This window comes from Choloepus didactylus, chromosome 8, assembly GCF_015220235.1.
Source record: "Choloepus didactylus isolate mChoDid1 chromosome 8, mChoDid1.pri, whole genome shotgun sequence".
NCBI classification, from domain to species: domain Eukaryota; kingdom Metazoa; phylum Chordata; class Mammalia; order Pilosa; family Megalonychidae; genus Choloepus; species Choloepus didactylus.
Window position 1 is genome coordinate 111518455 of NC_051314.1, and position 17491 is coordinate 111535945.

Sequence of the window (17491 nt, forward strand, 5' to 3'; positions counted from 1 at the left end):
CTGAGCTTACCCTTTCCACCACCTTCACACGCCTTTTAGCACTGTTAGTTATTCTCATTACATGCTACCATCACCCCTGTCCATTTCCAAATATTTAAGTTCACCCTAGTTGAACATTCTGCTCATACTAAGCAACTGCTCCCCATTCTTCAGCCTCATTCTATATTCTGGTAGCTTATATTTCATGTCTATGAGTTTACATATTATAATTAATTCATATCAGTGAGACCCTGCAATATTTGCCTTTATGTGTCTTATTTCACTCAATATAGTGCCCTCAAGATTTCTTCATCAACCCATTTCTTTTAAGATTGTTTTGTTCAAACAGTATACATTCCATCCCAAGTAAACAATCATCGGTTCCCCATATAGTCACATATTTATGTATTGAGCACCATCGCCACTCTCTATACAAGAACATTTCTTCCACAAAGACAGAGGAAGAGTCAAAGAAGGTGGAGAGGCAAAAGAAAAAGGCAAGAGAGAGAGAGAAAAACAAATGAACAAACAAACAAACTTGATAGCTAGAAGGTGACAAAAGGAAAGATAGGATTAACCTAAAGTAGAATAAAGAGTCAGACAACATCACCAATGCCTGGAGTCCCATACCCTTCCCCTATTCCCCACCCCACCCCCATATGCATTTAGCTTTGGTATATTGTTTTTGTTACATTAAAGGAAGCATAATACAATGTTCCTGTTAATTCTAGCCTCTAGTTTCCATTGATTATATTTTCCCCCAATCCCACCCTATTTTTAACACCTTGCAATGTTGACATTCATTTGTTCTACCTCATGTAAAAACATATTTGTACCTTTTATTACAATCGTTGAGCATCCTAGGTTTCCCTGAGTTACACAGTCCCAGTCTTTATCATTAGTCTTTTGTTCTGGTGTCCCACATGATCCCAGCCTTCCTCTTTCAACCATATTCACAGTCATCTTTGTTCAGTGTACTTACATTGCTGTGCTACTATCTCCCAAAATTGTTTTCCAAACCTCTCACTCTTGTCTTTTCCTTTATGTCTGCAATGCTTCCTTTAGTGTTTCCTGTAGAACAGGTTTCTTGTTCACAAACTCGGTCATTGTCTGTTTGTCAGAGAATATTTTAAGCTTTCCCTCATATCTGAAGGATAGTTTTGCCAGATTTAGGATTCTTGGTTGGTGGTTTTTCTCTTTCAGTATCTTAAATATATCACACCACTTCCTTCTTGCCTCCATGGTTTCTATTGAGAAATCCACACATACTCTTATCAAGCTTCCTTTGTATGTGATAGATCGTTTCTCTCTTGCGGCTTTCAGGACTCTCTATCTCTGATGTTTGATAATCTGATTAAGTGTCTTGGTGTAGGCCTATTCAGATCTATTCTGTTTGGGGTACACTGCACTTCTTGGATCCATAATTTTATGTCTTCCATAAGAGATGGGAAATCTTCATTGATTATTTCCTCTATTATTGCTTCTGCCCCTTTTCCCTTCTCTTCTCCTTCTAGGACACCAATGCTACATAAATTCTTGCTTTTCATTTTATCTTTAAGTTCCCGGAGATGATGCTCGCATTTTTCCATTCTTTTCTCTATCTGTTCTTTTGTGTGTAGGCTTTCAGGTGCCTTGTTCTCCAGTTCCTGAGTGTTTTCTTCTGCCTCTTGAGATGTGCTGTTGTATGTTTCCAGTGTGTCTTTCATCTCTTGTGTTGTGCCTTTCATTTCCATAGATTCTGCCAGTTGGTTTTTTGAACTTTCAATTTCTACCTTTTGTATGTCCTGTGTTTTCATTATACAGTTCATCTCTTTTGCCATATCTTCCCTAAACTTTTTGAATTCATTTATTATTAGTTGTTTAAATTCCTGCATCACAGTTGAAGTGCAAGTTTGTTCCCCTGACTGGGCCATAACCTCATTTTTCTTGGAGTAGGTTTTAGTTTTCTGTTGTCTAGGCATGGTTTCCTTGGTTACCCCAATCAGGCCTCCCCAGACCAGAATGGGCTAAGGTCCCAGAAGGAAGAAATATTCAATATCCAGTTTCCCTGAGGGTGTGTCTTAGAAAATTGGTACACCCTCTGATGCCTCTAGTCACTGTGCTTTTCTGCCCAGCAGGTGGCGCCTGTTAGCCTATAATTCTTGACTGGTGTAAGTTCTGAATGAAAGGCAGGTAGTAGAGCTGGGCCCCGCCCCTTTCCTCTTAGAGAAGATAGACGCCCTAGGGGTAGGTCATTAGCATTTCAATGATCTCTCTCTGCCTGTGATATACCCTTGTCTGGGTCACAGAACTGGGAACTGAAAATGGCTGAGGCTTTCTCCACTGAATCGATAAAGGAACAGAGCTAGTCCGAGGCGACCCTCTGGCTCTCCAAGGTCAGTCATCACCCAAAGCCTCTGTTGATTTTTGGGGGATTTGTACCTGTAGTGAGCAGTTCACACTCGCTAATTAAAACCCCAGTTGGAGCTCAGCTGAGCTATATTCGCTTGCTGGGAGAAAGATTCTCTCTGTAGCTCGGGCTGTGGGAGAGGGGTCTCCTGATTTGGATCTGCAGTTTTTACTTACAGATTTTATGCTGTGATCTCGGTCATTCCTCCCAATTTAGGTTGGTGTATGATGAGTGGATGGTCATGTTTGTCCCCCCTGCAGTTATTCTGGATTATTGACTAGTTGTTTCTGGTTTTTTTTAGTTGTTCCAGAGGGACTACTTAGCTTCCACTCCTCTCTGTGCCACCGTCTTAGATCTTCGATGGTATCCAGTTTTAACTTTATTCCTGGATATGCTTTGTCCCTATTTTTGTTATTCCTTTTTTTTTTAATCCTACTTCAGAAACATGCTACTTTCTCATTGTCTTATGGACAGACAGTAAACAGTGTGAAATATGTCTAAACAAAATTTAGACTATAACTAATTAAAACCATACAAACAAAAGCAAAAGCAACATTTCCAGACTTTTATTGAGTGTTATTCTCCACTGTTAGGGGGTGGGGTCTGAAAATGGAACAACAATCCGTACTTTCTATAAGCTTGATGTAAAGAAGTAGACACAAGCACAGAAAATTGCTATAAAATGTGGCATGACAAATATAGTCAGATAAGCAGAGCACATTAAAGAAACATCAAAGAGGAACAGACAACTCAGTCTAGGAGGAGGAGTGTAAGAAAGCCTTAGTCTGGATGACACATGACCTGAGTCATAGAGAATGAATGAAGAGTTACACAGGGGCAGAATGTGCTGCAGACAGATCATTCCTGGCAGAGGGGACAATGACACAGGAAGAGAAGCAGGTCAGAGCATGGTGTGGGGGCTTTGGAATGCAGCCTGACATTGCTGGAGCATCAGGTTCATGTTTCTGAGTGTTAGATGTTGAGGCTGGAGCAGGTGGCAGGGGCCCACTTCCACCTAGATTATTCAAAAGATGAAATCATGGTGGTACAGTATACAGGGACATATCCAATTCTACAGTGAATTCTGACAACATTTAACCTACTTGAAAAACCATGATTTTTCAGTGCTTATGGATTTCTGAATTATTTACTTATTAAACTCTAAAAAAAGAAATTCACTGACCTAAAGCATTTGTTTTAAGGTGGAAATAATCTTTTCCCTCCTCATCCTCAATTCCTCAACCTGGGAATTGACTGCTTTTATACTATTATGAATAGAGAGGATTGACTCAAGAAAGAAAAGCATCAGTTCTAGAGGGAAGGGATTTTTCCATCAGATGGCAGAGCTCCAAATTCTGATAAAGTGCTGTCAACCCTCTTACATGCTGTAGTGGATCAAATTATGTACCACCATGTAGACATGTTCTTGATCTTTTTCCACATTTCTATGGTTGGGAACCCACTGTAAATAAGATCTCTTAAAGATGTTATTTAGTTAAAATGTAGCCCATTTTAGGTTGGCTTTAATCTGGATTATTGGAGTGCTTTATAAGCAGAAGAAAGTATCTACTTGTATCTTTGGCTTTATGATGAGTCTCTTGCAGGCAGTATATAGTTGGGTCAGGTTTTTTTATCCATTCTGCCAACCTCTGCCTTTTGACTGTAGAGTTTAATCCATTTACATTTAAATTCACTACTGATAATACAAGAATTTCTTCTGCCCTTTGCTATTTAGCCTTTGTAAGTCTTTACCCTTTTTATCTCACTTCCATTAAAGCCTACTTTTACATTTATTAGTTTGTTTTGTGTTGTTACATATTGAGTGTCTTCCTATTTCTATCTGGATATATTTTTCATCTGTTTTCCTTGTGTTTACCATGGTGTTAAAATTTAACATCCTAAATATATATTAATCATATTTGGTTTGATAGCAACTTAAGTTAAATAGCATGCACATATACTTTTCCTAAACTCATCCTCTCTCCCCCCACCATTATTTTGTACTTCTTACCATGTGTATCTTTGTACATTGTGTGTACAAGAACCTAGATTTATTGTCACTTTTTATGCATTTGTATTTTAGCACCTGTAGGAAGTACGAAGTGGAGCTACATATCAAACAATACAATACAATAATAATGTCATTTAAAATTACCCAACTGGTGACCTTAACTGCAGGTCTTTATTTCTTTATGCTGCTTTGAATGACTGTCTAGTGTCCTTTCTTTTCAGTTTGAAGAACTTCCTTAGCATTACTTGTAGGGCAGGTCTAGTGGTGATGAAGTACTTCAGCTTTTGTTTATTTGAGGATGTCTTAATCCTTGTTTCATTCTTGAAAGAGAGTCTTGCTGGATATATATAAAATTCTTAGCTGGCAGTTGTTTTCTTTCAGCACTTGAAGTGTTTCAAACTACTACCTTCTTGTCTCTATGGTTTCTGATAAGAAATAGGCACTTAATCTAATCAAGGCTTCCTTGTACATAACACATTGCTTTTCATTTGCAGCTTCCAGAATTCTCTTTGTCCATGGATTCAATAATTTGATTAATATGTGATGGGGCATTTTTTTCTCCTAGTTTATCCTGTTTGGTGTTCGCTGGGCTTCTTGGATATGCACATTCACGTCTTTTGCTAAGTTTGGGAAGTTTCCTGTCATTATTTCTTTGAATAGTCCTTCTGCCCCTTCCTCTCTTTCTCCTCCTTCTGGGACCCCTATAATATATATATTGGTATACTTGATGGCTTTTCCGGAGATCACTTAGGCTATTTTCATTTTTTATAATTCTTTTCTCTTTCTAGCTGTGCTGGTTTTAATATATTATGTCCCCCCAAAAGAGCCGTGATCTTTTAATCCAATCTTGTTGGGTGGAAACTTTTGAGTTTCCATGGAGATGTGACTCAATCAATTGTGGGCGGGACTTTTGATTAAATTGTTTCCATGGAGATACGGATCTGCCCATTCATGGTGGGTCGTAATTAAATCACTGGAGTCCTATAAGAGAGCTCACAGACAGAAGGAGCTCAGAGCAGCTGAGAAGGACATTTTGGAGAAGAGCTGAAAGATCCTTTTGGAGAGCCACTTGGGAGCTGATGTTTAGAGATGCTTGTCCAGAGTTTGCTCCAGAGAAGGTAAGAGACAAGCCCAGAGACATTTTGAAGAAAGCCATGTTGAAACACAACCTGGGAGCAAAGGAACAGCAAATGCCAGCCATGTGCCTTCCCAGCTGACAGGTGTTCCGGGTGCCATCAACCTTTCTTCAGTGAAGGTATCCTCTTGTTGATGCCTTAGTTTGGACACTTTTATGGCCATAGAACTATAAATTTGCAACCAAATAAACCCCTTTATAAAAGCCAATCCAAAAAAAAAAAAAAAAAAGCCAATCCACTTCTGGTATTTTGCATAATGGCAGCATTAGCAAACTGGAACACTACTCTTCAGCCCAACTTGTCTTAATTGTCTTCGAGTTCACTGATTCTTTTTTTCTGTGAGCTCCAATATGCTATCTCCTGGGAATTTTTCACTTCAGTTATTGCAGTCTTCAACTCCAGTAGTTCTGTTTGGTTCCTTTTTAAAATTTCTATCTCTTTATTGAGATTCTCAGATTGTTCATTTATTGTTTCCCTGATATCCTATAGTTCTTTCTATGTATTTTATTTACCTTCCTGAGCATTTTAAAGATTTTTTTTTAAGGGCTTTGTCTAGTATGTAAACAGTCTGGTCTTTTTCATTGGTGTTTTCTGGATTTTCATCCTCTTCCTTTGGTTAGGCCATTATTTCTTGTTTCTGTGTTTGTCTTGTAATCTTTTCTTGTACATTATACATTTTATTATTTTAAAATGTTAACTCTGGGATTTATTCCCTGAGATGTATGTTTCTTGAGTTTGTAACCAGCTGGTGACATGACAGAGATTTTCTTGAGTATCAACCTGCCAATCAGAAAAGTCCCCCAGGGGAATGCAAAAGTGCAGGGTCCTCCCTATCTTTTTGGGCCTTTGTCTTGTCCTGGCCTTTGTGCTTGCTAATGGCTTTAGGAGTTTCCCTGTTTACAGGAGTTTGAATTCCCCCACTACTTTCCAGCAGAATTCCCTCTCCCAGCTGTTTAAAGCAGATAAGTTTTGCCCTAGGCCTTCTGCATCAATTGTTTCTTATACTACTTTCATTGTCATAAGCTGCTCTTGCCTAGTGGACAAATTCTGAGAGAAGGAAAATGCAGAAGAATGTGGGAGAGGAGTCTCTCAGGTCAGTATTTCCCAGCTAGAACAAGGCTAGGGATCCACGAAGGAGGACAGAGGCCAGCTATAAACTGCCCTGGGTTGGGGATCAGGAAGGGCATCAAGAGCTTCTTCCATGCTCCCCAAAGCTGTGCTTTCTTGACCTGCCAGCAAAGGTAGCTCTTCAACTGCCCTCCACAGCTCTGAGGAAGCATACCCTCTTTAAGTCTCCTCTGGCACCCTTGTCTGGAGTGGGTTGGGATAATGGGTGCCATCAGAGCTGGGCCCCCAGTGATCTTAAGTAGCTAATCAAAATCTGTGCTCAGAGATCAGCCCATGCCTACCTCAGTTCTTGGAGAAGTAGATTTTTATGTCTCTTTCTGGCATCAGCAATCTATGCCAGGGGCCAGACCTCACTTGTAGCCTACCATGAGAGTGGGGACTAGGCACAGATAACCACCACACTGAGTGAGCAATTTACTGGTATTTATCATAATTTATCAGCCTCTTTTTCCTGCTCTTCCCTGGATGCTGTATGATACTCTACTGGACTTCTAAGTTTCAAAACAGTTGATTCAGACAATTCCTGCCTTTTTAATAGTTATTCTGGTAGAAACACTGATTCCTGGGGCTTCCAGCTCTGCCAGCTTCCCACAATCCTCAGTCCCCCTTTATTTTTTTCAACTGTGATATTTCAACATTTTGCTCATGCTTGATCACTTAAGCTTGCCTGATCTTGCTTCTAAGTATCTAAATATGAAGAAATCTACCTATGCTTTCAAAAACATTTTCATTCATTCATGAGGCCAGTCATTAATTCTGGTTGAGTGTCTACTATGTACAAATCAATGGGAAGGCATTGAAGAAAGAGAGGAAGGCAAAGAGACATTGGACCTTTCCCACAGCAACAGTGGGAAAAGCAACACTGATCAAATAACCACACAGGTAGATATGCAATTACAAATTGTAATAAGCATTATGAGAGAAAATTATTCTTGTTAGCATTCTGCAATTAATAGGTGAACCTGACCTGTTTTGGGATCCCATAGAAGCTTCCCTCTGAAACAGTTCCATTTGAACTAAGATTTGAAGGCTAATGAGTGGAAGAGTATTTTAGACAGAAGGCACAGCATATACAAAAGCTTTGATGTGAAAAGGATCATGGCCTACTCAAGAAACTAACAGAAAGCCAGTGTGGTTGGGACTCAGAGAAAAAAGAGGAGAGCACAGAAAGAGGAAGCTACAGAAGTAGTCCAGGCCTGTATTCTGCAAGTTCTTATAAGTCAAGTAAAAGCTCTTAATCCATAGCCTAACAGAATGTGGTGGCAACTGAGATGTTTTCAGTTTTGGTATGATGTAACCAGATTTCCAATTTCCTAAAAGCACTTTAGTTTTGTGACGAATGGGTTGCAGAGTGTCAAGAGTGGGTTTCATGGAAATATTAAAAGATTAGGCAAGAGATTATTGTAACTTAGACTAGGGTTTTGGTGATGGGGTGGAGACACAGAGAAGTGAGAGACTTCTGGAGATATTTAAAGGCTAAATTCATAGGACTTGGAAGCAACAAGCAGCATGGCCTTAGTGGTTAGGACTGTAGATTCTGAAGCTAGACTGCCTAGTGTAAATCACGGCTCTGACACTTGCTAGCGATGTGACCTTGAACCAGTCCCTTACCTTCTCATGCCTCAGTTCTCTCACCCATAAAATGGCATATTAACGGTTGTTCCCTCCCAGCATTGTTGTGAGAACTACAGACTTAATAAATACAAGGCATGTGAGTGCTCTAGAAATGTTTGATACTTTTAGATTGGTTATGGGAAGCACAGATAAAGAAGGAGGAGTTAAGGAGGACATATTCAAACATGGCTGAAATTGGTTTAGAATGAACCATTTGGGAGCAAGAAATTGTCAAGCTCTAAACTAATAACCTACCGGAGGTGTCTATTCTTGCCCAATGGGAAAATATTTTTTTCAGGTCAGATCCCAATAAGGAAATTACTCTCTCTTCAAAAAAAGTATTAAAAAATAAATAAATAAAACAAAAGAAGACAATTGCTAACACCAAAAAGCAAAAACAGAACTAGCTACCCACATACCACGAGGACTAACATTAAAGTGATGTAACGCTGTTCCGTGGGCAATAAGGAATTGGCAGCAACTTCCTAGGGGGAGCTGTTGAAGCACACTCATTCATCTATTCTTTCGGCACATATTTGTGGAGTGCCTATAATATGTCAGGCAATTTGCAAGATGGACAGGTTTCCTATTTGTTTACCAATTAGTTTGGGAGATCTATGTTAAAACAAAAGAAAGCCCAAGCAATTATTTAAGAAAAACTCTATATCTGAAATTAACAAATTGGAAAACAAACGTGAATGAAACTGATAAAGTAAAAATAAGTGAAAGATAGGAAAAATTACTAAACACAATAAAGATTGTATTTAAGAGGTCAATAGCAAACATATTAAAATACTAATACTAAAAGTAGTCTCATTAAACTTAGAAAAAAGTTATAGTTTTTCATCGTTATTAGTTGATAACATTTCAGATATTCTAATTATTGCAATCAAATAAAAATGAAATGTGTTTTAAATATTGGGAAAGAATTATTATTTTTAGAAGATTGTTTAAATTAAAAAAAATACAAGAAACACCATTAAAAACCTATCAGCACTAATGAGACATTATAATAAGATGGCAGAATGCAAGATAACTATATAAATGTCAACAACTCTCCTTTATACTAGAAGAAATTCAAAATTGAAATGGAAAAATACCCATTTCACATATCCCATTATTGGTAAAAAGCTCTAAAATATCTATGAATACAACAAATTAAAAAATCAAAAACTGGAGGAGGAGAAGATGGCAACATAGAGAGGAGTGGAAGTTAGTTAGTCCTTCCAGAGCAACTAATAAAAAATGAAACAACTAGTAAAAGATCTGGAATAACTATTGGGAGATGACTGCTACTCTCCACTCATCATACACTAACCTGAATTGGAAGGAATACCCGAGATCACAGCATAAAATCTGTAAGTAAAAACTGCAGACCCGAGCCAAGAGCCCCCTCCCTCACAGCAACCTGAGCTGTAAAGCTTCGCGGTGTTAGTGAGCAGCACTCTCTGAACAAGCAAATATACTTTAGCCCAGCTCCAACTGGGGTTTTAATGTTAACTGTTCAATACAAACTACTAATCCCCAACAAGCAGACAGAGGCTTTTGGTGACGACTGACCTTGGAGAGTCAGGGGATGTATCTGTCTCAGGACAGGGAGCCCAAAGGATCAGGTGCTATCTCCGGCTGATGGGTGAATCTGGGGGCCATAGACTCACCCTGAAAGGGGGCTTTCTCTCTCTCAACCTGGGCAGCTCAGTGGAGAAAGTCTCAACTGTTTTTGGCTCACAGTGCTCTGCAGTAGAGAAAGCCTCAGCCATTTTAAACTTGCAGCACTCTGACCCAGACAAGGGTGGAGATAGCAGAGTCAGAGAAACAAAGAATCTATTTATATACAAATGACTGTCTCTAGGGGTCTATCTTCCTAAGAGGAAAGAGGTGGGGCCCAGCTCTACTACCCACCTTCCATTCAGAACCAAACACCAGAGCCTGGGGAAAAACAGCCATGGGCCACACCTCCTTACACCAGTCTGGAGTGACAGGATGACAAGCGCCACCTGCTAGGCAGAAAGCCACAGGGTGTGTCAATCCTCTAAGACACAGCATCAAGGAAACCAGATACCGAACATTTCTTCCTTCTAGGATCTGAGCCTGTTCTCATCTGGGAAAACCTGACTGGGGTGGCCAAGGATGTCAGATGCCTAGACAATAGAAAACTACAACCTATACTAAGAAAAACAAAGTTATGGCCCAGTCAAAGGAACAAATGTACACTTCAACTGAGATATAGGAATTTAAACAACTAACGCTAAATCAATTCAAAAAGTTTAGAGAAGATATGGCAAAAGAGATAAAGGCTATAAAGAAAACACTGGGTAGACATAAGGAAGAAATCAAAAGTTCAAAAAAACAACTGGCAAAACCTATGGAAATGAAAGGCACAACACAAGATATCAAAGACACAATGGAAACATACAACAGCAGATCTCAAGAGGCAGAAGAAAACACTCAGGAACTGGAGAACAAGGCACCTGAAAGCCTACACACAAAAGAACAGATAGAGAAAAGAATGGAAAAATATGAGCAATGTCTCTGGGAACTTCAGGACAAAACAAAATACAGGAATGTATGTATCATTGGTGTCCCAGAAGAAGAAGAGAAGGGAAAAGGGGCAGAAGCAATAATAGAGGAAATAATCAAGGGAAATTTCCCATCTCTTATGAAAGACATAAAATTACAGATCCAAAAAATGCAGCAAACTCCAAACAGGATAGATCTGAATAGGCCTACTCCAAGACACTTAATAATCAGATTATCAAACTTCAAAGACAAAGAGAGAATCCTGAAAGCAGCAAGAGAAAAGCGATCCATCACATACAAAGGAAGTTTAAGACCATGTGCGGATTTCTCAGCAGAAACCATGGAGGCAAGAAGGAAGTGGTGTGGTATACCTGCTCTACAGGAAATACTAAAGGGAGCACTACAGACTGATAGGAAAAGACAGGAGTGAGAGGTTTGGAACACAATTTTGGGTGATGGTAGCATCACTGAACAAAGATGACTGTGAATATGGTTGGAAGAGGACGGTTAGGAGCATGTGGAACACCAGAAGGAAAGAGGAAAGATAAAGACTGGGACTGTATAACTCAGTGAAACCTACAGCATTTAACAATTGTGATAAAACGTACAAATATATTTTTTCATGAGGGAGAACAAATGAATGTCAACCTTGCAGGGTGTTGAAAATAGGGCAGTATTGGGGGAAAAATACAATCAACATAAACTAGAGACTATAATTGACAGAATCATTGTATTATGCTTCCTTTGATGTGACAATATACCAAGGCAATATACCAAGGTAAATGCAGATAAGAGGGGGGCATAGTGGAGGGGTGTGAGACTCTTGGCATTGGTGGTGTTGTCTGACTCTTTATTCTACTTTGGTCTAAGGTTATCTTTCCTTTTGCTGCTTCCTAGCTGTCATGTTGTTTTTTGTTTGTTTGTTCTCTTTCTTTTTTCTTTCTCTTTCCCTCTCTACCTTCTTTGATTCTTCCTCCTGCTTTGTGGAAGAAATGGAGATGTCCTTATATAGATAGTGGTGAGGGTGGTGAACACATAAATACATGACTATGCAGGGAACCATTGATTGTTTACTTAGGATGGAATGTATGGGGTGTCAACAAAACCATCTTAAAAAAAAATGGGTTGATGACTAAAACTTGAGGGCAATATACTGAGTGAAATAAGCCAGACACATAAGGACAAATATCGCAGGGTCTCACTCATAGGAACTAATTATAAAATGTAAACTCATAGACATGAAATATAAGTTACCAAGATATAGAATGAGGCTCAAGAATGGGGAACAGTTGCTTAGTATGAGCAGAATGTTCAACTAGGTTGAACTTAAATGTTTGGAAATGAACAGAAGCAACAGTAGCATGTTGTGAGAATAAGTAACAGTGCTGAATAGTGCATGAATGGGGTGGAAAGGGGAAGCTCAGAGTCCTATATGTCACCAGAAGGAAAGTTGGAGGTTAAAAGATGGGAATGTATACAACAGTGAATCTTGTGGTGGGCAATGTCTGAGATTAACTGTACAAACATTAGAAATCTCTTCCATGAACCAGAACAAATGTATGACACTACAACTTAGAAGTTAATAATAGAGGGGCATAAAGGAAAAAATATATACCTATTGCAAACTATATACTACAGTCAGTAGTATTTCAACGTTCTTTCATAAACAGTAACAAATGTACTATACCAATACTACGAGTCAACAATGCGGGGGGGGGGGTGGTGGTTAAAGGTATGGGAAGATTTGAGTTTCCTTTTTTTGGTCTTTATTTCTTTTCTGGAGTGATGAAATGTTCTAAAAATTGAACAAAAATTGATTGTGGTGATGGATGCACAGCTGTATGGTGGTACCAGGGGTAATTGACTGTACACTTTGGATCTTTGGATAATTGTATGATATGTGAACAATCACAATAAAAAATTAATTAATTTAAAGAAATAAAAAACTTATGTGAAGAAAATTATAAAATTTACTAAAGAAAAGTCTTGGATAAATAGAGAGACATTTCATATTCCTGGATGGAAAGACCTAATATCATAGTTATTCGTCCTTCCCAATATAAAATTACTTGAGTACCCAGGCAGAATCTGAATGAACAGATGCATTTGTTTTTGTCTTGGTGGGGTGAGGGGTGCAAGGAGAGGGTAGTTGTTTTGGTGGTGGTGGATTTGTCCAAGTGCCATTGATTTAGATGGGCTGTTTTATGCACAGTGGTAATATGGGCATAGTTTGCTGTTAAAATGATCACTCTGGCTGCTGACTGGAGAATGGACTGGGTGTTTGTGGCAGGGAAGCAATGAGAGAAATGTGGAGAATTTAGGATGAGTAAGGAGGCTAAAGCAGCAGACTAGAGATTATAGCAGGTTAGAGATAGGGGTAGCTTGGACCAGGCTGGCAATAGAAGCAGTGGAGAGAAATGGACTCTTTGAGATATAGTAAAAGAAAAAATTTTTAGAACTTTGGTTTTAATGTAAACTCTGAACATTTCCAGATGCAGAATGAAGAAATTGGGAAGGATTATTAAGGTCCCCGACATGTGGTAGTGATTCCCAGTAGGGAATATCATGGGAGAGACAGATTGCCATGAGACATTCAGGAAAGCATCAATAAAACCAAAAAACAAAACAAAACAAAAAAACAAGAAATGATATGAAAGAAGATTTTTCCTTCACTCACATCTAGCTAAGGACTTTCAGCAATTATTTGCAAGGAAAACTGGAAATTAATAATGGAACTATCATTCATATTTTGCTGCATAGATTATATTAAAGTTAAATGTTTAAAAATTATACGTGCTATTCATTGCATAACATGAATTATGTCATTGGCAACTAACCCTGTTGTCTTCATAAAGTTCTAAATTAGTGAATTCCTCCAGACATTGCTGTGATTCAAATAGATAACTGGGTGAACGCTACCTCAGTTACTCTCAAACTTCTGCAGTCCAAAGTAAGGAAACTGGGTGGGAAGTGTTCCTCACAGAGGGTTTTTTTTTCCTCTAAGATTTTATTCAACTGCTCTTTTCCCCAATCTAGGAAAAGATTCAGACAAAAAGGCACAAACTCACCTTAAATAAATGAGGTTATTCTAATCAATTCCTACAAAGTATATTTTGTAAAAGAAGTACCACTAGGAACCAACCAAAAAAGTCAGGGAGTTCAGCAGGGGCTGTAAGAGAACTTGGGAAGATACACACATGCCCACACCACTGAGCCTGTCCCTTTCTCCATTAGAAGATGGAGCCTAGCACCCCTCTTCAGAGGAACTGCTCTTCAGTTGGGCCATGTCTCTGGAAAGCTAACAGAAGCAGCTGGCTGGAGAAGGGATGTGGCACATCCTCAGGCACAACCCCTGAGGAGGGAAGGGGGTACTTAAAAGGAGCCAACACTGGCCCAGCAGCAACTCCATCCATGAGGGTGAAATGGACCAGGGCCCTCCCTCCTCTACATTTGTGCTCAGCCCATGTGGATGCTTTGACTCCAGGTCAAACCTGGGCAACAGGTGGAGTTGGGAGGAGCTACAGAAAAGTCAGAAAAAGAAGAGTGCCCCACTGGGGCTGAAGTGATTTCTGTTTAACAGGTCAAATTTCTTTGTGATATATTGACACTAGAGAATGAATTAATTGCATCAGGGGAGAATCAACTCTTTTCTACCTAATTTCTCAGGCAGGTTTAAGGAGGTCAATTCTTCATGAAAATGTTTTTAATAAATATCATTTTGGTAAATAATAACCATCACTGATAAGAGTAAAAGTCTAGTCTTTATGGTCTCCTGAAACCCTTAAAAAAAAAAAAAAAAGATCAAAAGAGAAACATGTTTAAAATAGACTGACTTTCTCTTCCAGTTATTCCACAAACTGTCCTGCTTCTCTCAGAAGAAGATAAAACAGATTATTTTAAATGATGTGTTTTGGTCCAGGTAAATTTCTAGTATTCTACACAATTATGATAAAATTCTGAACTTCATATACATGCCTACAGACTGACAAATTTGTCCCAGCATGTCCACAAAACTCCAGGGCTATGACACACTATGCCAGGAATGCCAGGAATTACACAAATGGGCCATTAAAAACTTAAAAGGACATTCCTGGTTATTTGTGGAATTTACCCAGTTTCAAAGATGTAGATTTTTTTTTTTTCTCTTATGAGAGCATTTGGATCTTTTAATTTTCTGAGATTTATATGGTTTGGCATAAAATACACTTTAAAGTCTTTCAAAGTCTTTTTCTTTGTATTTCTCCACAAATAATGTTGTGAAAGCTGTATGTTTTATTTCCTCATCAAGACCTATTTTTTACCAGTGCAAAGCTGAAACAATATATGCTTTCAGGAAAGACGGTATCTTTGAATTGCAATCCAAAAGTTTATTTATCCTAGGATTTAAAGACCCATAACATCTGTTTTTGGTTGTGTTTCTCTAATCTATGGTCTAACTTCCCCAGAAAGTAAGAATTACTAGGCTAACCACTAAATGGGTAATAAATTGCAGTTGATTTGAACTCTTCCTTGTTTATTTTAGAAGAGACTGCATACGTTACATCCTGACTATTCATTTCCTGAACTTGATCTTTTCTGACTGGTTCAGCCTCAGGAATTTATTGCCTGTTATCTAAGAACTACTTTTTTTATTATTATTATTATTATTCATTTTATTGAGATATATTCACATACCACGCAGTCATACAAAACAAATCGTACATTTGATTGTTCACAGTACCATTACGTAGTTGTACATTCATTACCAAAATCAATCCCCGACACCCTCATTACCACACACACAAAAATAACCAGAATAATAATTAAAGTGAGAAGGAGCAACTAAAGTAAAAAAGAACACTGGGCGCCCTTGTCTGTTTGTTTGTTTGTTTGTTTCCTTCCCCCCACCTTTCCACTCATCCATCCACAAACTAGACAAACAGTAGTGTGATCCCTATGGCCCACCCAATCCCACTGACCCCCCTCATAAGCCACATTTTTATACAATTGCTAAGAACTACTTTTTAGCTAATTATGATGTTATGTGCATAAGCCACATTTTTATACAATTGCTAAGAACTACTTTTTAGCTAATTATGATGTTATGTGATATATTTTTAGGTCCAGAAGGACCTCTCAACTCTATTTGAGATCTCTCAGCCACTGAAGCTTTTTGTTTCATTTCTTTTCCCCCCTTTTGGTCAAGACGGCATTGTCAATCCCACGTTGCCAGAGCCAGGCTCATCCCTGGGAGTCCTGTGCCTCGGTACCAGGGAGACTTATATCCCTGAACCCCATGCTTTTAATTATTAATATGCCCATATGGTGAAATACATATTTGTGCCCTCATGTATCTTCCTTGCAGGGTGTTAGAAAGTCCCCTTGAAACAAATAATAGGACATATTTGCCATTGATGAACTAGCACATGAACTTAGAAGAAATCTCTTGCATTTTCTAATGACCCTCTCTTCTGAATCATCCAACCTAAATCAACACTGGTTTTATATAGTCATTTATCAGGAAAGTGATTCCACAATATTTCTTGGCACCTATTTCAGTGTTATAAAAACAGCTTCTTTCCTAGTCAAAGTTCATGTGGGTTTGCCAACCACATAAAATAATACTTCTCTTCCAAATGTAGTGATTAAGAAATAACCCAGTACTGATTTTATGAAAAATATGATTTTTTAAAAAACCTTAAGCTTAAATATAATCTAACATTAATTTATCTTAAAATCTAATTTTCCATCCAGAAGAGCCAAGCAGCATGACTCGTCCCAGCACAGAACAGTGGGAGCCTCCCAATCCCACCCCACACACTCTAAGAAGACGGATGATCCTTGGAAGGAACCCAGGGATTCTGCAATAACCCCAGCAAGACACTCTGGAGAGTTTCGTTGGTGAGGAACCTGTGGCAGCTGGGGAAAAAAGTGTCTTAACTGACAACTCCATGTGGATCGTTGACCCTTTTGATGGCACAACTAAATTGCACATAAATTTCCTTTTGTAGCCGTTTCGATTGGCTTTGTTGTAAATAAAAAAATGTGATTTGTAGTTGTGTACAGTTGTATGAAGGATAAAATGCAGACTGGCAGAAAAGGACAAGGTGCCTTTTGTAATGGTCAAAAACTACAGGCTTCACAAGAAGATATTACAAAAATCACTCTTGGTGACAGTTTGGCTCTTCCAGCACACCAGACTGTAAGAATTGTTCTTTCTAATATGAAAAAGCTTCTCTCCATTCCCATTCATGGGACCCAGGGTGCTGGGACAGCAGCTGTTAATATGTGTCTTGTGGCAACTGGAGGAGCAGATGCATATTATGAAATGGGAATTCATTGCTGGGATACAGCAGGAGCTGCATGATTGTCATGCAAGGTGATGGGGAGCAGCTGGATGCAACAGGTGGACCTTTTGATTTGACATCATGAAGAAAAACTGCTTTAAGTAGAAGATTAGCTGAGAGGATAGCCAAAGAAATTCAGATTTCTTCTTTTCAAAGAGACGATGAAGGTTAATTACAACAGCCTTGCCTGTATAATCACATTTGCTTTTCCCCAGATTTGATGACGTATTGGTGATGGTACAAAAACTTAGGACAACTGTTTCAGATATGTAATGTGCTTGGTATAAATTGTCTTTTATGCTCAGATTAGAAAATTGGAACTTGTTCCATATTTTACCAACACTAGGTATGCAAGAATAGCAAAATGTTTGTTTCATTGTTTTAAAAA

The 17491-nt window shown here is 38.6% G+C and overlaps 1 pseudogene; it reads left to right on the plus strand.

Moving 5' to 3' along the window:
* The first annotated feature begins 3247 nt into the window (after positions 1 to 3247).
* On the plus strand, positions 3248 to 17275 carry LOC119542881 (annotated as a pseudogene).
* The last annotated feature ends 216 nt before the right edge of the window (positions 17276 to 17491 follow it).